Here is a 27408-nt window from a genome sequence, read left to right as displayed (position 1 = left end):
TGTATTGACAACAAGGCCTCTGTTCTCCCATTGGCCTTGACTATCCAGGGACCCTGGTGTGGTTGCCACAGGCAGTTGTTATGCTGTATCTTGTTCAGGTCATGGAATGTTATAACTAACATTTCTCCAAATTCCCCAGCTAGAGAGTAGAACTGGACTAGAGCATGAGGCTACAAGCCATGGTAATTTCCACTATTTCTCACTGTATATTTCTGGTTATTTTTTTTATACTACCACAAGTATTTCCTGAAAGTAAGGGAAAAAAACTTCAAGACACTGTTTTTCCAAACATGGAAGGCAACCAAAAGACATAAACCCAATGACTTTTTAGCAGCCTGCTTTATTATACCAATCTGTTGAAGGTTCCTAGAAACAGACTCTGACATACAGAGGAGCGTGCAGGAACCTTATTAGGTAGTGATCTTCCTATCATTACCTGCAGAAGGAAAAGGAAGGAAACAGGGTTGGGAAGAGCATGAAGCTGGACTGCAAAGCAGTTTCAGAAAACCCCATGTGGCGCTCTGCAGCTGGGACGTCCCTTCAGAATTATCCCGAGTTCATGCAAGGTGGCTAGATGCATGCATACTCCTGACCATCAAGTTAAACTCTGGGAAATAAAATTGTTGAGAGCTGTTTATTCACATGGATTTTTTTTTTTACTGAGGAAAGCAGAAAACAAGTAAGTTAAATTAGGCAATAGTCTTGAAAGGTCTTCTCTGTCTCTCAAATTTCAAATTTTAATCTAAAAATTGAGCAAACAATAGCCCCTGCCTTGGCAAAAGATCAAGGACATTTATTTTCTAGTTAACCAAGTATGAGAAGGAATTTTTTAAATATCATTCTCAAGCTCAGCCAGCGTGGCTCAGTGGTTGAGTGTCAACCTATGTAACCAAAAGGTCATGGTTCCATTCCCAATTGGGCACAAGCCTGGGTTGTGGGCTCCAGCCCCAGTGTGGGACATGTGGGAGGCAGTTAATCAATGATTCTCTCTCATCATTGATGTTTACATCTCTCTTTCCCTCTCCCTTCCTCTCTGAAGTCAATAAAAAATATATAGTAGTATTTTTAAAAAGATAAATTAAAAAATGAAATAAAATATCATTCTTGATTGTTTAATCTGTCAAATATTTGAATGGTAGATATAATGATCCTTTAAGTAATAATGAATAACTTATTGCACCACAGGGTAAGAGAAAGTTGTGGAATAGAAACTCAGGTGGTTGTAATTTATATATTTTTATTCTCTTCACCCCAGTTGTTCCTTTACAACTTATCCCTGGAAGTAAGGATCATTTAGGTCCATACTGAAATGCGGTTAAGCTCAGAGGAGGTTTATTTTGTAGAAGCTCTCATGCAAAGTGTATCAGAACCCTTTCTTGCTCTTTCTGATCAGAATGAGGTTTGATTCTCACTAGCCTCTACCATGGGATGAGGGAAATTTGAATCTCAACTCAGCAGAAAGAGAAGGAAAAGAAGAAAATGAGAGAGTGTATGGACAGTGTAGTTGTTCAACAGCACTGAAGGGATGAAATAACACATCACTTAGAATAAGAAATTGTGGGTTCCATGGCCATTTACCAGCTATACCTTAAAATTATCATTATCCCCTCCATCCCCCCCTGCCACACACACACACACACACACACACACACACACACACACACACACTTTTATTCTCCTCTTTAAAATGGGAAAATACATTTCTCAAAATCCACACCAGGAAAAAAAGGACAACAGAAAAATAGGCAGCAAGGCTGGTTTCCTAGTACCCATCTCTTTAATTTTTCAGGTAATTTATCATCATTTCCTTCAGATGGATGACTTGTAAGGGGGGAAATTGGCTTGATTTTAAGCAGACAAAACAAGTCCTAAAATGAACTGACATGACTCAAAATGTTCCTTGAGTTTCATCCATAACTTCTGTGTGAAATGGTGAATTAAATGGCGATTAGACAGAAACAAAGGAAAGCATTTCAGGCACAATTATCAAGCTGCTAATATCCTCAGTGCAGCACAGCATGATTCATTTCTGTTGCCTTGTTCCATCCCATTTGGCTACAATCCAAATTTATCCAGACATTCATGTATGGATGAAATCACTGACAGTCTCATGCTTCCAGTTTTCTTCTCCCACTTATTTGTCTGATACAGCACCTGCTTTCACAGTGCCCTTCTTGTTAGATACCCAGAGCCTGAAAAGCAAAGCATACAGGTTGCCTTCTATTCTGATCCTTGGAAGTCATTTTCCTTCCTGTTTTTCCCAACTTTCAAATGTGTTCACTGTTAAATTACCTCTGTGTATACCTTGTTTGTTTGCTGTTTGCAATTCTATAAGTCCTTAATTTTTCTTTTTAATTTTCTTGACTTGCACTACACCTAATTGAATATATGTCCTATCTTAGAAATAGTTGCATAGAAATATTATTTAGAAATACTTATACTGCAAAGAGTTACATCCACTAAAAGGAAACAGAAATACAGATTGTTGCATATTCAAATTCTCTCCTTTTTCATTTCTTTTGCTCTCTACTGCCATTCCCATAAGGAGGAGACTTTTGCAAACTTAATAATCAGGATTATCTCACATCATTTAAAGGTGAAAAAGACAACTGAGGAAAATTTATCATTCTAGTTAAAATATTTTGTTTTTATTATTTTCAAATATTTCTGATAATTAAAAAATCTTGTTCAATTGTTTTGGTTCTTATAGCAAATGAAGAGTTTGAATATAGCCAGAATTAATTCTGTTTTCAGAAATATTCAGATCAAAAACTATATACATATATATATATAACATATATATATGTTATATATATGAAAATGAATATGTATTAAAATTGTAAAGGAAAAAAGAAACCAAGAAACAGTGATAAAATGAACTTCTCAAATTTATAAAATTATAATATATATAACATATATACATATACAAATTTATATTATATACTAGTATATAATATAAATTTATATATATATAACATACATATACAAATTTATATTATATACTAGTATATGTATATACATATACTAGAGGCCCAGTGCATGATTGAATCATGCACGTGCAGGGTCCCCTACACGCTTTCACTTTAGCTTGCGTGGGAGCTGGGTGCCTGTCTGCTGGTGCACCAGGCCTTTTGGAAGCCTCTGCCGTGCTGGAGGCTTCCGAAAGGCCTAGTGCCGAAGCGAACAGGCACCCAGCTCCCACGCTTTCACTTTCAATCGTGGGGGAGCTGGGTGCCTGTCCGCTGGTGCCGGAGCAGACAGGCACCCAGCTCCCCCGCTTTTGATGGTCCTTGGCGGGATGTGAGCTCGCTGCCCCAGAGGCCCCTTCTGTTCTGCAGCACAGCCATGGCACCAACGCTGAGCTCACACCGCCACTGGCAACGCGAGCTCAGCGTCCCGCTGGCCCAATCGGCTACCCCGGCCACCCCAAGTCCTGCCCCCGGCGCCTCCCGCTGGCCCAATCGTGGGCATAGCGGAGTGATGGTAATTTACATATTACCATTTTATTAGGTAGGATGAGAACAAGAGAATTTGTTGCAAATCTACACTAGTAAAAGAGAAATATGCAAATTGACCATACCTTTGTGATGTCCACCAGCCAGTCAGGAGTGAGTATGCAAATTAATCCAACAAAGATAGTGGGTTATATGACCTCTACATTAACATGGTGCTGCAATATGGAAAAAAGTAAATTAGAATCAGTTCTTGCCCCAAAGGCACTTAATTCAGATTTGTCAGGCATACATAATGCAGAATTCAGGTGAGTAGGAAAACCCATGTTAATGCTCACCTTGTGTTGCTGTTGGCAAAGCATCCCTAGTTGAAGGAGCAAATATTTAAATGCTTATATAAAATGTGAAAGAAACACAAGAGGAAATTTAAATATGAACTGATATGACATTAAATTTCTCAGCATAACCCCAGCATTTTAATCACTATCAGTCATTCAGTCAAGAATATAGGAAACTCAAACCAAAACTCTTTGCAATTTTTCTTAACTAAATAAATAAACAAATAAATGTGCTTTCAGATAGAGATTCTCATCATGGTCCTGAGAGGGATAATACTCATGGCAACAAGAGCAGGAGGGTTTTCCTCAGACTGAAAAGCAAAGGGCAAAGTGGAACACTTAATAGACTTCCTGCTTTAATCACCTTGAAACATAATATTTGTTAAGTTTTTAAAATGCAAAAGACACAGGATAGTATTTTTGTTTTAATCTTGACAAACTTAAGCTAATTTGGAACACCTGTGCCTGCTGCTATTTAACATAGAACATATATCTTGAGAATATGCACAGACACCAGAAAAGCTTAAGTACATTTAGTATAATAGACATTTTGTAAGATTCTAGATGCAGGTGTTATGTTTAAAAAAAAAGTGTACCTGCAAAACACTCACAGATGAGTAAATACGCACTGAAATGATCCTGTGCTGTTGGAGTATAGGAGAATACTAATTACAATACATAGCACTTTCTCGTCAGCTATATATTTCCACTAATGAGAATGCAAAATTAGCTTTTAAATGGTAGGTGCAAAAAACCATTGCTTCTGAATAACAGGCAATAGTCACTGCTGTGATTATATCGTCATAGTAAACATTTAATTTCTATGTTTCTCCTATACTATCCTTCACAGAAAATAGAATCATGATAGTGTAATAGGTACTTGTTTTATTGGCATTGCCCTCATTCCCACTCATGCCTTTTAACTTAATCATTCATTCAGCCAAAGACCATGTTGGAAGAACAAACACCTGGACTCAAGTGTAATGTTTTTTATTGTTTATCATAAATTAACCAGGGTTAAGTTCTCCATTATTTCCAAGTGTCTAAATCACTTGTGATATGATCTCTCAATGACAAGATACCCAGGTCATCGAAGAATTTTTCTCACCATGTATTTTCAAGTTGTCAAGGATTCTGAACCTTTGTGCTACTTACTGATACTTCCTCATTATTTACTGCCTGATGTTTAAAACGCATATTAAAATGTTCAAAAAAATTGTAAAGACATTTCAGTATCAGCTTTTATACCATCCACACACATACATACACCCCACACACACACACACACAACACATATAACACATAGATATCTAAATGGTTTAGCAACTTGTCATGATTCAATAAGAGGTCTTTAGTTATTTTTAGAGATAATTTGCTTAGTAGACATGGATAGAGAGCGAGATATATTTATACCTTTCCTAAGTGGTTCTTTATTAAGATGTCTTTAAAATAGAAACTGTAGGAGTTGGCATTTTAGAATTTATTCTGCCTTTCAGGTGATTTTTCTTTCACACAGCCTTTGGGAAAATATATTTTCCCCAAAGGAATTTAAAAGAGTTGAGAGCAACTGTTACAATAATAGTAATCCCATATCAATCACAGGTTAGCAATGCAATTAAATTCCATTCAAAAAGTATATACTGTGGGCCTAATTAGAATAAAGTACTGAACTAAATTGGTATAATTTACAAAACTTCTTCAAATGGTAAATACCTCAGATAAATACTGCCTTACAAGCTTATACATTCACATTTGGGGTACTTATCTGTGTTTATATTACTAACGGAAAAAAAATACAACAAACCATATTTCTCAATGTTGAATTGACTAAAAATGTCAAAATTCACTTTGACAGAAAATGTGACTCATAAAGAATTTTTAAAAATCTTGTTGGAATTAAATAATCCCTGAGTTACACCAACATCTTAGATATAATTCAGTACTTAGGGGCATTAAGGCCTGGTTAAGTTCTTAGGCCAATTATGGTGAGGATCAGAAGCTCATTTTTTAACCAATTACCTCTATATCTAACACTTTATTTCACTATGTGTTTTCTAAAGCTTCTATTTATACTGGTAGACATTAATTATGCTTTAATTTTTTTTCTTGCTGTGGCATACTAAAACTTCTGTCAAGATATTTACCCAACTTTAAAAAAAAACACTATATTTTTATTGATTTCAAAGAGGAAGGGAGAGGGAGAGAGAAAGATAAAAACATCAATGATGAGAGAGAATCTTTGATCAGCTGCCTTCTGCATGCCCCCCACTGGGGATCGAACCCACAACCTGGGCATGTGCCCTGACTGGGAATTGAACCATGACCTCTTGGTTCATAGGTCAACACTCAACCACTGAGCCACGCTGGTGGGGCTACCTCACTGTCTTTGGTTTGTTGCTAATAATTAATATCTTCATTAACCCTGATATCACAACAACTCTAAAACAATAGTCAAAAATCATAAGTAGGACAGTGGGCTCCCAGCAATAACTATCAATGTAGCTCTATAAATCTTTCAAGCCACTCTATCAAACAGAGTTAATTAATTTTCTATTGCTGAGTAAAATTAATCCAAAATTCAGCAGTTTAAAACAATGAACATTTATTTTCTCATATAGTTTTTGAGATCAGGAATTCTATAGTGATTTAGACAGCTGAGCCTGATTATGGGTCTTAAATAAAGTTTTACTCAAGCTGTCAGCTAGGACCGCAGTCATTAGGAAAGTATGACAGGGCCTAGAGGATCTGCTTCTAAGATTATTCGATCATATGGTCAGTGGCAAAAAGGTTCAGTTGTTTATTACATGGTTTCCAATATGGATGGCAGCTGGCTTCTCCCCAAGTGAGTGATGCAAGAGACAGAGACAGACCAATCTAGAATCCCCACTATCTTTCATAAACTAAGTCCAGAAGTAAGATACCATCAAAGGTCACATTCTACTTGCTACACAAATCAACCCTAGTGTACACTGGGAGTGGAATTCACAGTGGTGTGAAGACCAGGAGCCAGGTCACTCCGGGCATCTCAGATAGGATAAACACATATTACTTGATATTTGAGAACTGAATAATTGAAGTTTTCCAAAGTGCCCCCTAATTAGCTCACCACTAAAAAAACTAGCCTACAACTATTTTTTTAAAAAATAAGCATAGCATACATTATTCTATTACTTCTCCACTGGTCACCTCTCTGTTATTTCCAGTGCCTCTATTCCTTCTGTTTTCAAAGCAACCAGGGGCACTATATAACACTATTCAATTTTTAGATATTTAATATCGCTCTCTCTCCTACCCAAGGCAAAAATTCTAAGTACAATAAAAAGTTCCTTATATTTTATTTCCCATACCGCACTCAACTGCAGCTAGGGTATAAGCCCTAGATCTAGCCCTTTCCAAGCAGGTATTCTGATGCCAGTCATTGAATGTTGAAATGTAGATTGGCTTATTTTACCTATCATTATTTGTCTAGCACCACTAACTGTATGCATATGGATACATGATGTCTTTTTATGATATCTCAAACATGATCTGACCAAGTAATTATCTTTACAGCAAAAGAAGTTTCAAATGATATCCATAACATTCAGTTCTCTCATATATTCCCTATTATAGAGAAATGAATGACTTTGCAGACACATTTGGATTTTGAAGATTCAGATCTTCACATGTAACAGAATTTTGCAGTCATAATGCTATACTGCAAGCTGTAAAATGTGTTTAAAACTATCAATATTTGGTAAATATCCTCTCATAAGTAGAATAAAGTAGGAAACAAAGGATAGAAGTTGAATTCTACCTAAATATATACTTGGGGGAAAATATACTAGTCTTCTTACCCTGTTTCTCCCATGATTCTGGGCTCTGTTGATTTGGAAATTGGGCTTTCAAGGAATGCTTCAGAAATGGTCATTGAATTGCATTGATTGATTGTCATTGCATTGATTCATAACATGGGATTGCCTTTTTGCCAATGTAGCTTCTCGTGCAATATGATCAAAAGACAAAAAAAAATGAGTATTTATGTTGACTGGGAGGAATAGAGTAATAAGTATTACATAATGGAAAGGAACAATATGAATGGAAACCAAATGGTCTCCTGGGGCATCCACTAGTACAATTACATGGAGTACTAAATGGTATTGCATTCTATACAGACAGGACCCTCCAAATCACAGATCTCTCATAAATAAAATTTGGATCATACCACTGGGTAGAGAATCCTGACAAGTTTAATTGCTGCCTGAAAACCAAAGGAACTTAAAATGGGCAGGAAGGTAATGTGTAAATATGTGCTATAACCTCATGTTTAGATTTAAACATCAAAGACTATAGCATTTATCCATTTGTAATTCCTTGGGGTGTTTGTTTGTTTGTTTGTTTGTTTGTTTCTATATTGCAGCAAGCAAATTTCCTTCCATTGAAAGGAATGAGCATTTCCTAGAAAGTCCGGACTTCCCGTTAGATCAGTGGTTCTCAACCTTCCTAATGCCGCGACCCTTTAATACAGTTCCTCATGTTGTGGTGACCCCCAACCATAAAATTATTTTTGTTGCTACTTCATAACTGTAATTTTGCTACTGTTAATGAATCATAATGTAAATATCTGTGTTTTCCGATGGTCTTAGGTGACCCACAGGTTGAGAACCGCTAGCAGGGTCGCCTAAGACCATCGGAAAACACAGATATTTACATTACGATTCATAACAATAGCAAAATTAGTTATGAAGTAGAAACGAAAATAATTTTATGGTTGGGGGTCATCACAACATGAGGCACTGTATTAAAGGGTCACAGCATTAGGAAGGTTGAGAACCACTGAATTAGATGCAAAAATTAATGAAATTTTGTCATCATTTTTTGGAAATGGAATTTGTTTCAGTGGTATAAGAAATATTTGTGCTATGTCAAATGGAACCATTTTTTTACATGTATAAAAGAATAATATAGATAGATGTTGGAAGAAAACTGATTATACCAGATATGTACTTGTTGATTTTCATCATGTGAATGTCTCTTAAATTTAGAAGAAAATTCCCAGATTGTTGGTATGACTGTGGAGAGGCAAAGCCCCATCCTATCCCCAATCCCCACACTCTAATAGGCCATCTATATAATAAAAGCCTAAGCAACAGTTATGGTGGAATGACCGGAACGACCAGTTGCTATGATGTGCACTGACCACCAGGGGAAGACGCTCAACACAGGAGCTGCCCCCTGGTGGTCAGTGTGCTCCCACAGGGGTAGCAGCCACTCAGCCAGTAGCCAGGCTCACAGCTGGCAAGCTCAGCGGCAGTTGCAGGAGCCTCTTCTGCCTCCACAGCAGCACTAAGGAGCAGCAAGTTGAGCAGTAAGGAGCAAGCAGGCAGGCAGTAAGGAACAAGGGATCCCGGATTGCAAGAGGGATGTCTGCCTGCTGGCTTAGGGATCCGGCCTAAGCCGGCAGGTGGACATCCCCCGAGGATTCCCGGACTGTGAGAGGGCGCAGGCCAGGCTGAGGGACCCCCCACCCCCGCTAGTGCATGAATTTCATGCACCGGGCCTCTAGTAGACATATAAGCTTGCATTGATGTATCAATCAGACCTTTCTTCCCTAGGCATTGAATATTCAGAGCAGATCACAAATTTCAAAAAATGTTAAAAGTTACTCAAGTTGGCAGGGTCTAGGTTTTAATGGGGGCATTTGTAAGAGGTGGCAGGGTTGAGATTCCAGTACTGATATACCCAGACTGCTGGCATTTATACAATCTGTTTCAGTAGCCATTGTCTGCTAACTATTTACGTTGTTTCTACTCCATTTTATTTAAGTCGGTATCCTGATTCATTCTAGGAGCAATTTTATAGCATCTCAATAATTTAATTTCATTCCTATGTTATGTTTCTGTTTTTGCAATCAAGACCAAGGAATCTGAAAAATGCTCCCTAAAATATTGATAAGTATATACTTGACTTAAATGGAACTTCTAAATATAAAGATGAAAAAAATCAACAATCTGTAGAAGCAAAGAGAAGGTCAAAATGCTCAGATTATATTACACCATTTATCACGTAAATAAGAGTTTGGGAAATCTATGTTAAATTCATTGCATGTTATAATATAGGAAGATATTATGATTGTGTAGTTTTTTGAGTCTACCCTCAACTGTCAATACTTTATGGAATAGTTGATAGAAGTTGGAGCAGCATATAAAACATTGAATATTACAGGTAGATAAATCCTAGGATTGTGCACATTTGAAAATATTTATGAAGGCTTTTTGTTAGATTAAGAGCCAACTTTTGAGGCTCACAGTGACCCAGAAAATTGTATTTATCTTATTTATCTGACAGGAAGTGGAATACAGCAATGCCCAAAGATCAAGCCCCCAAAAATGTTTTGCTGTTTTATTCAAGGAAATAAAAAAAATTGACAAATTTTAGCGCATTTTTTGAGATTTCTTATTGTACTTTCCATCTATTCTTAATTTATAAATATCATTGTGCTCCTAGCTCACCTATGGGCTCATTTTTTAAATTTATAGTCTGTTCTTATGTGATATCATCTAGCTTCCTGGCTCTAAATAACAACAATATGCCAGGTCTTCCCAAACCTCTCTTTAAACCTGAACTTTTCTTTTAACTCCAGACTCTTACATACAACTACATACTATTAGTAAAACCACATGAAAATGGTGGTGAAATTGATGGCATTTGACAATTTTTAGCTTACCAAAAAAGAGACAGTTTTATATGGTTCACACTAATCAATACCTTCATTTGAATGTTACATAACAATCTCATATTTAACAATTCATAAGTGCCCACTATCGTAAACATGCACAGATAGGAATACATTTAACAAATGTATGGTACTTAAATGAGTTATATTTTATTTCATAAAGGAAATGATTAAGTATAGTTTATATTACAGTTATAGTACATACTCATTTTTTTCCCACCACAGTTGGAGAGAAATCACAGTCACCTAACCTCTTTCTTGCTTGTTATGGAAAGCAAAAGAACTGTGTTTTGATTAGTAATTATCATTTAAGTATGTAAACAAGTGAGGTGAAAAACAGTGGGACAGAGAAACACAGCATGTCTGATTGAGAAAACTGCATGATCAAGAATATTATGTTATACCAAGATGTGTACTAAAATTACAGAAAATTGGCCTAGGTCTGACTATTCAAAACGAACTATGCATAAGGCTAACCTCTTAATCAATAACATTTATATTTTCATTTTTTGAAAAGTTCAAAAAGATGAAAATAAAAGCAGTAGGTGATAAGTTGTAAAATAAAGCATGGGGATGATATCAATTTTTTTTATTTAAGTGATATAGTTCGTTTGAAATATATAGATCATAGGTCTTAGATGGGAAACATATTTGAAAAACATGTGGATGAGACTAGTTCAGGTCATGACCCTTAGTGTATCTTTTCTAAAGAATAACAAAGAAGGATTTAAGTATTGAATGGTGTAGAAAAATATAAGTGTTTAAGAGTATAGAAAATTGGCTACAATCTGAGAACCAATTTTGTACTTGCCGTTGTTTAGGTTCTAAGTGCATTCACATGTATACATTTTAAGTGATGATCAATAGATAAATCAGTAGGTGTGCTGTGCAATACTCATTACTCATTTATAGTCAAGCCCCTGATGAATTTTATGGTTTATAATTGTCTTTCTTTTGATATATAAACACCCAAATTATGACATAATCTAGTATCATCTTATTTTACGGACAAGCAAAGTGAGAATTGAAGATATTAACTTGCTTTTAACAAGTATATAATAAGGCCTAGCAAGTTTGCCACCAACTGTATTCACATTTTGATGCTTTCTGATCAAAAACTAACATTGTTGCTTCAGAAAACATTATATTAGTATTCATGACTCCTTATATTTTACCTTTTGTCTTGGTTTGTTTTTTGGTTTTAGCCAATAGGATTTTATCATTTTGAATCACTGGCCTCTGCATTCCCACATACATATGAACACAGTAGTTTCTAGCTAGTCTTACTAAAATAATTCATAGTTATTAGAATGTATATGTTTAATTAATAACTATTTTTATTTTAGAAAAAATAGCATAAGGAAAAATTAGCTCTACGTTTCAAAAATGTCAAGACTAAGTTATATATCTTATCATGTTTTCTAATTAAACAAGATAATAAGGATTATAATTGTATGAGTTCTTTTTTTTTTTTCTGTCTCTCATTTTCTTTGAATTAATCTACCAAATCAAAAATGTTATTTCTCTAAAGATGAAAGATCTTCAATGAAGTGGCAATATACTTTTATCACACAGAGGGAAATAAAAAATTAAAATATATTTTAAAGAGTAAACAATAAGCTCCATAAAGTTAAGAAACAATGCAAGAAAATTAAATGTTATACACATTAGGAAAATTAAATAAATTTTCTTTATTTGTAAATGACACAATTTTACATGTAAAAGCCACTAAGAAACCTATGAAATCATGGATAAACAACATGTGAAATAAGCAAGATCTCAGTATACATGGTAAATATATAAAGCTCAGTTAAAGTTTTCTACATTATTAATACATTTATATTGATACACAAATTATGCCATTAATATTACCAGTGTTAAACATGGTATGAATTTATTGTAAATATGCAAGAAATGTACATTGAAAACTGTGGAAGAAAGTTAAATGAAACAAATGGTTCAAGAAATATACCATGTTTATGGTTTATAAAATGTAATATTGTTAAGCTGTCAATTTTCCCCAAATTCATCTATAAATTTAATTCATTGTCTATCAAAATCTTAGGAAAAATGGGAGGTTTTACTAGCTATTTACTAAGTAATAGGAGCTTTATACATGTATATTTTATGTCCACCCATGTGGTGAGTACATTTGTATTAGCTTTTATTGCAGACATAGGAAATGAGGCTCAGAAAAATTAAATAGGTTGTCAAGGATCAAGAAATTGGATTTTTACTCATTTTTTTAATTTAGTTATTATGATTTTTTCTTTAATGTTAAGGAGAAAATAACAACAATGAGACTTTTAAAATTCTATACAGAGCAATACAATTTTAGTTCTTAGTTTATTTTTCTATAGCATATGTCAAATTGCTTCAATATGTGTTTCAAATTTTAGCTCCAATACAATTTTATTGAGTGTTCTCACTATTTCTGTGGAGGAAATAGAAGCTGGTATTGTTTCCATCATAATTCAAGAGTAAAATCGGTAAAAACAAAAAAGTACCTTTCATTTAAAATCATCCACAGAGTCTGTGGTAGAGCCATGAATTTTCCAGGATCCTGGAATAGCAGCTTAGACCAATATCATGAGTTAGATCATGCTAATTACATAGGAGGTTATAAATAAGCATTTGATCAATAGAATTTCCTGCCTAGATCCATGGAACAAACTGTTTAGTCTGACATAGTTACCTTTCCATTTCTGCTTAAACATTAAAAATATGCAAAGGATTCATTTTGATTATTTGATTACAATTTTTGGCTTTGGAGAGAAGTAATCATTAGATTTAGAGTTTTAAGGGATGTAGAGACCATGTGAACAACTCTTATTATTCAGATAAACTTGCAAGAGGTTACTAAAGCAATTATATATCTGACTTAAGATCTCATGATCTCAGAGCATTGTTCTTCTTGTATCCCACTCTCTTTCACTTGCTCATGCAGTTCATCACTAGCTAGAAAACATTGTTAAAGTTTAAAAGAAACTCTCTCTGAGCCCAGCCAGCATTGCTCAGTGGTTGAGCATTGACTTATGAACCAGGCGGTCAGGGTTCAATTCCCAGTGAGTGTTCAATTCCCAGTCAGGGCATATGCCTGTGTTGCAGGTTTGATCCTCAGTGTGGGGCATGCAGGAGGCAGCCGATAAATGATTCTCTCTCATCATTGAAGTTTCTATCTCTCTTCCCTCCTCCTCCCTCTCTGAAATCAATAAAAATATTTTTTAAATAAATAAATAAAGAGACTCTCTAAGAAACTCTGCTATTATCAAAGTGTAAGTTTATAAGGTGTTCAGAATGCCACCATATTGTTTATACTGCTGTAATAAAAAGACTAAGCAGAGTTTTATTGCCAGTTTTAAAAATCAGCAACACAACCAAGTGCAGCCAGCTCTAAACTCATGCTGTGGAAAGTATGGACTATGAAATGGTTCTCATTATTTCTTCTTGACAGCTTTTGAGGGAGAAGTATGTTTCATCTTGTCTGTATTTTACACTTGCAAGATAAGTTCATAGATATTTTACAATTAATGTATATAAGAAAGGTTGCCGCATTCTAAGAAACTTATCTGATAAATTCCAGTTTCAATAAAATTTCTACCTAATCTTGTAAGATACATTCCTGTAAAAAGTTATCAAACTTAAAAAAAGAAATTACAAAACTAATCAAAGTACATGAATAGTTTGTACAATCTACTATGACAGCAAATACTTTGAGTTATTTTAAAAAGTAAAGATCCAGGGTACAGACACTAAATAGTACAATTTGTGGTAAATGTCAAGGAACATTATTCTGATAAATGTCATTGTAATAATTAGGTGGAAATTGTTCTGAGTTTTACATGCTATATAATCAGCTTTGATAGAAGGATCAAAGGTGCAAATTTCATGACCATTAAGTGAAAACATTTATCTGATGCTTTACTGGGGAGGAAAGATGTGGAGAAGATAACAATTTACAGTAAAGTCATTCTACTCAACTATAATGTATGCTAGTAGGTTTTCTGATTATTCTGTACACTTCAGCCTCTTTGTGAGTGCAATTGTAATGATTTTAAACACATCAAAGTAAAAAATGAAGTTCATTAAAATTATAGTTTCCAGTTATAATAAAGACAAACACAAATACATGATTCCTGAAGTTTCACTCCAGGTACTGACTATGGGAAGCAATGAACTTTTATAATTTGCCCATCAAGCAGAACAAGTTATTTAAAAAGTTTGGTAATCTCTCTCTCTCTCTCTCTCTCTCTCTCCCTCCCCTCTATTAAAACAATAAGTCAATATGGGAAATTACAACAATATGGATTATACTCTCAAAAATTATCTTTTGGGAACACAAACTACTATCTAATAAAGAGGGAATATGCTAATTGACCATCACTCCATCACAAAGATGGATGCACCCACAGCTGAGGCCAAGTTCCCATAAGGAGCCTTAACAAGCAATCAGCAGGGACCTGAGGCTACGCCTTCCCCCGCCCCTGTGGGGCTTGACAGGGGACCTCAGACTGTGTCTCCAACCTGGAAGGGCTTGACAGAGGACCTCAGGCCACTCCCCCCACCTGGCGGGGCTTGACAGGGGACCTCAGGCCTCGCCCCCATCCTGGTGCTGGGCCAGGGGACCTGAGGCTACGCCCCCTGCCCAGCAGGGCTTGAGAAGGGTGGGACTGGCCAGGTCTGGATCTAGCACAATGGGGGGGCCGGCCGGGTCCGGGTCTAGCACAATGGGGGTGGGGGGTTGGCCAGGTCTGGGTCTCACGTGATTTTGAGGTGCATGTGGGTGGGCAGGGACTTGACTCTGGATCCCGTGGTGTGCCCCAGACTCTGACAGGAGGAAGGTTTTCATATACATTTTACTAATTTTCTTTTATCTCTGACACTTCTATTATAGAGAAAGGGCAAATAGCAATATTAAATTATTTCCTCTAATTAATCCCCTTTTAATGTGCATGAATTTCGTGCACCAGGTCAATAGTATATGAAATAATAAAAACATATGCAACATATTGTTTAATCATTTTTCTAAGTCAGAGTTTTTTAAACTGGGTGAGATATTAATCCCTCAGCCTTAGGAAAACCAGCCCCTCCCCCCATTTATCCTATTGTACCATATACATGGTATGTGTTTCATGGTATTACAAATGTTGAGACTTATTGGCCTTGCAATAAGTTGTATAGGAAGTCTAAAAAGGAAAACATCATTATGGATTTTCAGAAATAAGGAAGATGGAAGAGGTTGCTAGTAGGATACCTACAGTATTTAGAAGCTCTATCTTCTCTCTTTCACATTTAGAATGCTTAGCTCAAAAGAGTCATAGCTGGCTGACATCCTTGTCTGGCTTCTCAAGGAATACTGTCTAGCTGCCTGTGTATATTTGGGCATAAAGAAGAGGGAAAGAAGGATGGTGTGAGAGGGAGCCAAGGTGATTTTGGAAAACTGTAATTGATTCGTCACTTCACAAGTCCCACAGAACTCAAGGTCAGTCTAAATCTGAGGCAGAAAACCTAAATCTGTTTGGCAGTGACTGAATGCTTGCCACAACCCAGATTGGAAGAACCTATAAAGTCAGAGACTTTATGAATCAAGCACAACATATATCTGCCCTTTAATGGGGCACAAAATAATATTTTAGTATATCCTCAAAAGTGACAAAATGTGGTTCGAAAGAATTTAGATGAAGGTACTTGTTAACAACTATTCAAAAATAGAAGCAGACATGATATTTTATGGAAATACTCATTGATGTTTCAATGCAAAGGTTTTTGCAACCTTACATTTTATCCTTTATGAAATTCAAATTTCACTATATTATAAAAGTGTAGTCAGCCAATGTATTTCTAGGACATCTAAGAAATTCACATTCTGTGATTTTTAGGAGGTTGAAATAAATTTATTTTAACTATAAAAAACATATGTAGGTAAAAATGTATACTTCTTTTTGTTAGCTGGAACTCATAGTCAGTTCATCTTGCCATTATCTTTACAACATAATGAGTTCTTTCTTCCAAATCTATGCTGATCTATTTATTCAAGAATACATTAAATTTAAGAAGATGCTCTCATATAAAAAAAATAGCTTTAGTGTCTTTATTTTAATAAAATTGGTAAGGCAATGAAATGTTATTTAGAGTCAACTGAAATAAGAAATTTATTATCATGCCATCTGATGTGCAAAACAGTTGCCTATGTTTGTTATACAGGTGGCTGTTATATTTAAAACCGTTTTATTTCTCTCAGACCACTATTCAAATGGCTGACAGGGGATAATTTGTTTTTTTCAGTGAATTCGTGATTGTTGTACAAGGAAAAGTTCTTTCACCTTTCAGTCAACAATTCATCTTCCTGTGGTGATTTATTTTACTATTTTCAGAAATGCTTTAGTACATACAGACTAGGCATGGCTTTTTTGTTCTGAGCATCAACTGAGCTCTAAATAGTTATGCAAATTATAACAAGTTCTAAACTTCTTGAATTTTCTATTATTATAGACAATTCTATGTCTTTGTTTTTATAGAATTGTACAAACAATATAAAATTGAGAGGACCATTTAGATGTATCTATAGGTCAACTATATATTTATGGTTATCTTTGATAAAGAAGATGCAATTACATTACACAGGTGGCAAAATCAAAGCTGAAATTATATTTGGAGTTGTCAGAAATATTTGTTGCTCAGTCATAGCCTGTAACTGTATTCTGATCGCTAAGGAAAAAGCTCTAAGACAGAAGGGTCATTTATGAGAGAGGAGAGAACAGAGAAAGGAATCACATTGGATCCTTTTTATGTTCCAGTAGTATCTTAATTAAATTAAATTACAAATGTAAATATGTGTGAGATACTCGAATTCGATTTCCAAAATAGCCATACAGTTCCTGTTTTGTATCATGTTTCATTGTCAATAGAGTACATATGTCACCTGTCAGTGCAGAGCAAGTTATAAAAATTATGTATCTTTATTATGTGCTAAAAATGATCACATTTTGCCATATTAGTTTAGTAATACATTTCACCTACACCAATGCCTAATTTGAAGAAAAATCTTAAACAGAATAAAAGTGTGGCAGCTCTCACACCTTTTTCATTGTTTTGATAACTATAGAAATTTCTGAAATATCTTAATTGGATCAACATATTCTTCACATAAGAGACATTTTTCTAATAGTATTTTTCAGAAATTGGGTTTCCATAAGATCATATATATCTTGGTGAGGTAATGGAGGATAATCAAATACTATTCTATACGTTATTAGTGAGATTTTAAGAATGAAATGGGATCTATATAAGTTCAGTGCTCTTTAGTGTGAAAGTAGACTTGGAAAGGTTGTGTTCCCGAATTTTATTCTCTGTTAAAAGGCCTATTCCAGTTTTAAAGTTCTATAATTCCCTGCCACAAGGATTTGGTTCTGTATTTCTAGATGTAATTCAGAGCTCTTCCTTTTACTTTACTTTTATACATGCAACATATCTTGGTTTATCAAGAAAACACCTAAATGTTTAGGACCATCTTAATGTTATTATTATTTTTTTACTAACTACTGTTCCTTTGGATTCTCCTCCACAAATGCACCTACTTACATGTTCACTAAAATCAGGCTGTGTTTCAAAAGGCTAAATGTTGGTAATAAATAATTACATTATAGAGCAGCCAATTGCTTTTGCATAGTGTTTGCTCCATTCTGCTTATCATAATCTCCTTTGCAGAGTTATCTTATGAAGTTATGCTGTGCTTTTTTGTGATAGAAAGGTTGTGGAAAGTCTCATCAAAAAGGTTATGAAAGTATACAAATTGAATATTTTCCTGATTTTTTTTGGCCCCAAATCAATTTTAGGTATGTATAAAAAAAAAGAGAGCTCTAACCGGTTTGGCTCAGTGGATAGAGCGTCGGCCTGCAGACTCAAGGGTCCCAGGTTCGATTCTGGTCAAGGACATGTACCTTGGTTGCGGGCACATCCCCAGTAGGGGGTGTGCAGGAGGCAGCTGATCGATGTTTCTCTCTCATCGATGTTTCTAACTCTCTATCCCTCTCTCTTCCTCTCTGTAAAAAATCAATAAAATATATTTTAAAAAAAAAAGAGAGAGAGACACATAGTCATCTTCTTTTGAAGAAGCCACTGATAATGTATTTTCCCCTGTCTCCAATGTTCCTTTCTTAGCAAATGGGATCACTTTCTTTCAAAGTGTTTCATAAGTGATTTATGCCAGCTCCATAGGAAGGAAGGGTTTTCAGATAAAAAGGTCCATCCCAAAGCTCAATGACATTATCTCAAGCTTTGCTAAGTTAAAGGTGGAAATATAGGGGTCATGGCCATTTAATTTATGTGGTTGCTGAAACTACAGAAATGAGCAAAATCCTGGAGGAAGGAAGAGGGACGGAGAGACAGAGAGAGGGCACCAACCAAGAAGGAATATTCTGATTGGAAAATGAAAAGGAAGAGAGTGTGGTGCCATGGAAGATGAGTAAGAGGAAAGCTACGGTATGAAGAATGGGTGCACAGTGGCTAATCCTGTGGATTTTAGTTAGGATCAAGCCTGAGTCAGTCACACTGAGATGAGGCTACATAGAGGATTGACATCCTTAAAGTGAATTGAGTAGACTTGGGAGGGAAGACATAGAGTGTATTCTGAGTTGAACATTAGTATCAAAGAGACAGTAAGTTTAAAATACTCTGAAAAGATTAGCTCTGCCGGTCAAGGGCACATGCCCAGGTTGAGGGCTTGATCCCCAGTGCGGGGTGTGCAGGAGGCAACCAATCAATGATTCTCTCTCATTATTGATGTTTCTATCTCTCTCCCACTCCCTTCCTCTATGAAATTAATAAACACATATTTTTAAAAAATATTAGCACTGTAAGAATGTGGAGCTACATGTTGGTAACTAAAAGATGTAGATGGAAAGATTGTTTTATTTTGTTTTACTCAGAAGAATGCACTGAGGTGAGGGTCTTGTGAATAGATTTCAGGATTGACAGATAGTCAGTAGGGAGGGAGAGGTTATAAACACATTAAGAACAGGAATGGTACTTGGCTTAGAAAAACAGCAGAGCAGGATGGATTAGTGATAATCTGGAGCAAAAAAAAAAGGTGGGCACAGATATAGGAAAATGAATATGTATGGGTGGGAATAGGGAGTTGAGACTTCAATCTTAATGGATTCCCACTATATAGTGAAATAAGAGGCTTTCTCAAGGTGTAAATTCTCTTACTATTAATATATTGTTAATATATTATAATATTTTATCATTCAAGTTCAAGAGCCATGCTTTATTTCTTCTTTCTCTACAATATCTATTGATACTGTTAAATGCATTTTAGTAGTATGCTTCATCTTATGGATATTAATAGAAAATTTAGTCTCCATTATAGAGGTACATGACATGTAACCTTCTAACTAGAGAAAAGAAGTTAGTATCCAAAAAGTGAGAGATCATTAATATGATAGTCTATAAGTAATATTATCCAGTTAAAGTATATATTACTAAAACCTCTTATTAAAAGCTTTTTAAAAAATCTGTTGATCCACATGCCCTACTTACAGCTGTGATGTAAAAGCGTGTTTGGGTTTGTGCATTGTACCACTTTTCTATGGCATGGAGGTCACAAGGTCTTTCCCCTGTCTCATGTTGTCAACAAATTTCTCTCTCTGATGATTGACAAGGAAATTTCAGAAATTAGATCCATGTATAAAAAAGCTCTAATTTGGTGTATAAAAAACTCAAGGGATGATAGTTACCCAGCTGCAGGATAGAGTGATTCTCTAATTGCATACACACAAATATTAACAAAACGATGTAACATTTTTCTAAAACTCAAGACACAGACAGTACATTTTTACATTCATACAAAGGAGTGTATTAAAAAACTCTGCTTTTTTAAACTATAGAATTATATTACTCTCAAGCTCATAATATATATATTGATAAAAATTCTGATATATAATTTTAATTCCCAAATTTTTAGCTACAAACAAATCTTAAGGATTGAGAATACTTTCATCAATTTTTACTCAGTGACATTCTACAATACAGCCTTAACTGGAATCACAAAATAAATTTCTAGGGGATTTCTAGACATATGTATTCTCTTTTAGTCATTTATAATTTTTTAAATATTCACTGCACTCCCTATACTTTACAGTACATGAGAAGAATGACAAAAGAAGCAGGATACATGTTTCTGTAGTTTGTTGCTGATAAAAATTGCCTTTGCTGATAAAAATTGCCTTTTAATTTTACCTAGAAGAAAAAGATCTCATCTCCTTCTTTCCTCTAAAAGCACAAAAACTATTTTTAAGCCATTATTAGCTTTGTGTGTGTGTGTGTGTGTGTGTGTGTGTGTGTGTGTGTGTCTTGCTAAGGCATCCAGCCACCCAGGAAATGAGTCTCACTCTTATTTGTAATTAGAGAACCATAATAATAATTTGTGGAATTTCAGGTAAGGATGCAGAGCTTAGACCCAGGGTCCAGAGAAGGAAAATAGAAATGTTCTGCTTAATAAATTAAGTAGAGTGCAGGCGGGACCTTGGCTAAAGGGAAAGGAGAGCATCTAGCAACATGACAAGGAACCAGAGTGGAGGGAACAAATAGGCAGTGAAATGTGTGATACTTTTCCAGGAAGAGCGATGTCGAACATTAGGTTTGCAGTTATTTCCAGCCCCATGTGGTAATTGCTTTCTGCTACTTCCTGACCTTTAGAAAGATCTTCCACAAAAAACCACCTGGCGTTAGGGTAAATTTAGGGGAATGAAAGAACATTGATGGAATCTAGCAAAAGACAACATGATATGAACAGGTTAGAGCAGGAAAAGCAAGCAGTTGGATAGGCGAACTCAGTAATAGAAACCACTTGTACTACAGATAATAGAAGAATGTGACTGTTAGGGTGGAGGGCAAATATCTGGGTGCTACATAAAATCTTTAGAAAGTAAGTCATGTTGCCTGGTTTGCCACATTGCCAGATGAGTCTGATACAGGATTGAGACGAAGAACAGAAACATCTGGATTCATTTGGGCCCTTTGTATGTTTTTTGAATCTGAAAAAGTAATTAAAAATCATATGCTAAAGTTTAAATAAATTAATCCTAAGCAAAGTACAATTAAAGAATGAATATACTTACAAATGAGTGAAGGTATAAAAAAGTTTTTAGGGGAAAAGTTAAGTAATGTCAGCGTTCAAGAAAAGGGGGAAAGCTTTGGAGGGGTTTGGGAAAGGTAAATGGCTTAGAAAAAGTTGCTTCTCAGGAAAAAACAATGTGTTACAAGGCTGGGGATGACATGAGAGATGGCTACTTTTGAGCCTTCCATGGCTATTAATCAAGGTTTCCTAGAAAGTCCACTGGCCTCAAAGAAAAATTCAATATGTAACAATAAACAAAGAGAGAGAGAAAGAAACCTTTTTCTAAGGTAAGTATTTAGGCATTTTTAAGCAGGAAAGAATTTAGAGCAATTACAACCTTCTTGAAAGTTTTAGTATTGAACAGTTTAGTCAAAATTCTATTTGTTAATTCACCTGATTTTTACTTAGTACATACTATGGGCCAGACATTAGGGAAGCAGCTGTGAATAAGGCAGATTACGTTGTTGCCGTATAGAGTGTATTTACATTCTAGAGGAGCAGAAAAACAAGAAGAATGCTTGTTGCTCTATGTTCTAGTTATTATGACTGTTCTACTTAATATGAACTATTACCCCAAAATAGTGCCTTAAAATAATAACAAACTTTATGTTGTGCCTTAACCTGGCATTTGCTCAGGACTGAGGTGGTGCAGATGTTAGTAGTTCAAAGCCATCTGAAGGCTCATTCATTTCCATGTCTAATCATTGAAGCTGGCTGTTAACTAAACCTTTTCTGGAGCTTGTTGGCTGGAAGAACTATACACCACCTCTCAATGGCCTGGACTTTCTCAGAACATGGTATATGGGTTTTGTCCAGGGCGGGAAGGCGGGGGGAGCGAGAAAGATTCAGAATATCTGTGTGGCCCTTTTTGACCTAGCCTTGGAAGTCACTCAGCATCATTCCTTCTAGCACATCCTATGCATTGAAACAGTCACATTATCCCACCTAGATTTAAGAGGAGAGGCAATAGACTCCACATAATGAGAAGTTGGATGGTTCTAAAAGAGAATTTGTGAACTGAAATATTGCTGTGCTCATTTTTGGAAAATACAATTTGCCACATTCTGTTATTTTTGTTTCCAGTTTATTTATTTTTTTTTAAATATATTTTATTGATTTTTTACAGAGAGGAAGAGAGAGGGATAGAGAGTTAGAAACATCGATGAGAGAGAAACATCGATCAGCTGCCTCTTGCACACCCCCTACTGGGGATGTGCCCGCAACCAAGGTACATGCCCTTGACCAGAATCGAACCTGGGACCCTTGAGTCCGCAGGCCAACGCTCTATCCACTGAGCCAAACCGGTTTAGGCCTGTTTCCAGTTTAGTAAGTAAAAATTCAAAATCAGTATTTAGAAAAATATATTTATTTAGTAAAATTTTTTACATTAAACTCCTTGTGTCTCTTTGAAGTTATTGCTGTTACTACTATCACTGGGTGAGACAAAAGTGGGTTTACAGTTGTGAGTGTGCAAAACACAGTTTATTCTTATATTATGATTTATTAATTATTGTATTTTTCCATACAAACAACTGTAAACCTACTTTTGCCCCACTTAATATTATTACCATTACTGTTACTATTATCATTATTGGCTTGTGAACTTCCAAATCCCACTGGCCTTTAAGTTTTTCTCTGTTATCTATACTAATAAAAGGGTAATATGCAAATTGGTCACAACGCCCTCACAGTAACAACCGAACAGCAGGCTGCATGGGGCGACAAGGCTGGCAGGGGGGTTAGCGAGGGATGACCCTGCAGGCTGCGTGGGGTGACCAGGCCAGCAGGGGTGTTAGTGAGGGTTGACCAAACAACTGACCAGCAGGCTGTGTGGGGAGACCAGGCCAGCAGGGAGGGCAGTGAGGGGCAACCAGGCCAGCAGAGGGGGGCAGTGAGGGGCGACCAGGCCAGCAGAGGCGGGGCAGTGAGGAGCAACCAGGCCAGAAGAGGGGGCAGTTGGGGGTGACCAGGCCAGCAGAGGGGGACAGTTGGGAGCAACCAGACTGGCAGGGGGGCACTAAGGGGCAACCAGGCCAGTGAAGGGGCAGTTAGGGGTGATCAGGCTGGCAGGCAGAGGCATTTAGGGGTGATCAGGCAGGCAGGCAGGTGAGCAGTTAGGAGCCAGCAGTCCCGGATTGTGAGAGAGATGTCCCAAATTGGAGAGGGTGCAGGCTGGGCTGAGGGGACCCCATCTCCCCATGCATGAATTTTGTGCACTGGGCCTCTAGTAATCTAATAATCTGAGTGTAGCAATCAAAAGTTGACATTGTAAAAAGTCCTACAGAAAGGAACTATATTGAAATTTTTGGTTCAGAATATTTCATTTGTAATGTTCATTTGAAAGAAAGTAGTTCTTTGTCAGGTGGTTTTTAGGGTGAGCTTATGATTAACATAAACTTGCTGAGGAAAAATATCTCAAATGGACTGTGCCCACTATCCCCAGCTTATCCCCATAAGAATTATCATTTTACTTTATTTTATGATCATTTACTCTTAGCTTGTTGGCCTGGTGTAGAACATTATAAATAAACATTCTGTGTCATGTAATCTTGTTGAAAGATGTTAATGTGTTGTATTCAATATTGTATTAGAAAAATACAAAGAACATGCCACTTTTGTTCAGATTAAAGGTAAGAGTTCATTAAAGTGGAAAGGGCCATTGCTAAAATGACTGCACTAGTCAAAATGACATCATCAAACCTATACTTCATCATTTTTTAAAGGTTAGTAGGCAAAAGACTATGTCTGCTCTTTGAAAATGTCAAATAAAATGTTACTTTTCCAAAGTGTGAAGCAATGTTAATCTAAGCATTACAAGAACAAATTATAATAAGAAAATAAATTTAATACATGTTATTAATCATAAATTATCACATATTCCTAGAATATTCGGATGTCCTTAAAAAATATTCAGAGACTAAAAACCCATGTTTTTTTTTTAATTCTAGGATACATTAACTATAACCTAAGATTACTGGAGTAGAAAAGTAAGGAATGCTTAGAAATTCAAGTAAGGAGAAAAGAAAATTAATTTAATTAAACTTAAATAATTAAACTAAATGAACACTTAATTTGAGTGAACATAACTGATATAATGTTTAAGCAGAGACTGGAGTACTACTAATTTGAATATCACTTAAACTACCTCCTTGTATTTCAATTTCTTTGTTGTAATAGTGATGTTTACCATGGACTACCTGGCAAGAGTGCTGTGATTTAATATTAGATAATTTCAAATACTTTTACATTAATATTGAGGCTTTTAAAAATTTTTATTGATTTGAGAGAGAGAAACATTGATTTATTGTTCCACTAAGTTATGCATTCATTGGTTGATACTTGTATGTGCCCTGTTTCCAATCTTTGTAGATATATTATTAGGATAAATTCTTAAAAGTTAAATTGTCAAATCAAAGGCTATGTGTATTTTTAATTTTAAAAAATGTTCAGCATGACCACAATCAAGGTAATAAACATATCTATCACTTCTAGAAATTTTCTCCTTCTACCCCTTTTTTTTTATTTTGTAGCAAGAACATTTAACTTGAGACCTACTCTCTTAACATACTTTTTCAGTGTACACTGTAGTATTGCTGACTTCAACAGTATTGTTAACTCTAAGAAATACAGTATATTTACAGCATAGTATTGTTAACTGTAGCATTAACTATAGTATAGTTTAGATCTGTATAGAAGATCTCCAGAACTTATTCAACTTATTTATGCCATTGAATAACAACTTCCCAGTTTCCCCTTACTTCGGCCCCTGACAACCACCATCCTATTTTATGCTTCTTGAACGATTTTAGATACTCCATAAAAGTGAGATCATGTGGTATTTGTACTTCCATGATTAGCTTATTTCACTTCGCTTAATGTACTCCAGATTCATAAAAATTATTACATATGGTGGTATTTCCTTCTTTTTAAAGTTAAATACATTCTATGTATACTAGAGGCCCAGTGCACGAATTCATGCACAGGTTGGGTGGGGGAAGGACTCTATCAGCCCTTCGGGGCGGGCAGTAGGATGCCTTTGCTGGCCTGGGATCCGGATCCGTCCCGCTGACATTTGCACCAGTTGTCCGGAGCCAACTGGGGCCACTTTTATATTATTTCTTCGTTGTGGAGCGTCTAGGGAGGGGAAGCGGCCACAGTGCCCGAGGCTGACTTCTAGGAGGCTTGGGGTGCTGTTGGGATCGTGCCAGCAGCGCTGGTCTGTGGGTACCTGGCCCGTTCTCTGGAGATTGGACCTGCAGGATTACTGACGGAGGGAGTCGCTGCTGCCAGGCTAGTGGGCTGCCGTAAGGGGTCGGTCAGCTGAGCAGCGCACCCACTGTGGGAGTGCACTAACCACCAGGGGGCAGCTCCTGCATTGAGTGCCATGATTTCTTTTCCCTAGTGGTCAGTGCGCGTCATAGCAACCAGTCGACTAGTTTTTCTGGTTGTTCTGGTTGTTAGGTCATAACAGTTGCTTAGGCTTTTATATATATAGATATACCATATTTCTTTTAGCCATTTATCAGTTGATGGATATTTAGGTTTTCTCCATATCCTGTCATTTTAAATAATAAATGCTGCAGTGAACATGGAGTGCAGATAACTTTTCAAGATCCTGATTTCAATTCTATTAAATATGTACCTAGCAATGGTATTTCTAGATCATGTGGTAGTTCTCATTTTAATTTCTTTAAAAAAACCCTTATATAGTTTTCTATAGCATCTTTACCATTTTACCATATCACCAAGTACACAAGGATTCCATATCTCCATATCCTTGCCAAAAGTTATCTTTTGCTTTTTTTGATAATAGCCATCCTAACAATGGTGAGGTAATATCTCATTGTGGTTTTGACTTGCATTTCTCCAACATACGTTTTGGTTTTTGTCTGTCTTCTTTGGGAAAATGTCTTTTAGGTTCCTTTGTCCATTTTTTTAACTGAGTTATTTGGGGATGTTTTTTTGCTATTAAAGTGTGGAATTTTCTTTTATATTTTGGGTATTAATTCTTTATGAGATATATAGTTTACAAATATTTCTTTCATTCCACAGATTAGCTCTTCATTTTTTTGTATTGTTTCCTTTGCTGTGAAGAAGCATTTTAGTTTGATGTAGTTAGACTTATCTAATTTTGCTTGGTTGCTTGTGTTTTTGGTATCAGAGTCAAAATAACATTGTGAAGACCAATGTCAAGAAATAATCATTACTCTATTTTTTTCTTCTAGGAATTGTACAGTTCTAAGTCTTACATTAAATCATTAATTTATTTTGAGTCTATTTTTTTGTATGGTGAAAGATAGGAGTCCAGTCTCATTCTTTTGCATGTAGATATCTAGATTTTCAAACACCATTTGCTGAATAAACTGTCTTTCCATACATTCTTATACCTTTCTCAAAGATCAGTTGGATATATATATATATATATATATATATATATATATATATATGTTTCTTTCTGGGATCTCTGATGTATCTATTAATTACAAAATACTGTAGCTATCTATGTTCAGATGATATAACAAAAATGGGGAGTGATTGTATAATTTCTTGTTGCTACTGTCTTTCAAAAAAGATGGATTTATTGATAAAGGTAAATGGCAGATGTAAAAATAAAATGTTCCCTTTTTTAAGGTGGTACTAGAGGCCCGATGCACAAAATTCATGCAAGAGTAGGCCTTCCTTCCTCCAGCTGCTGGCACCTGCTTCCCTCTGGCACCCGGGACCCAGGCTTCCCTCATAGCCCCGGTTTCGTCCAGAAGGTCATCCTGAAGGACACCCAGTCTA

The sequence above is a fragment of the Eptesicus fuscus genome, chromosome 19, assembly GCF_027574615.1.
Source record: "Eptesicus fuscus isolate TK198812 chromosome 19, DD_ASM_mEF_20220401, whole genome shotgun sequence".
NCBI lineage: Eukaryota > Metazoa > Chordata > Mammalia > Chiroptera > Vespertilionidae > Eptesicus > Eptesicus fuscus.
This window is presented reverse-complemented; position numbering follows the sequence as displayed.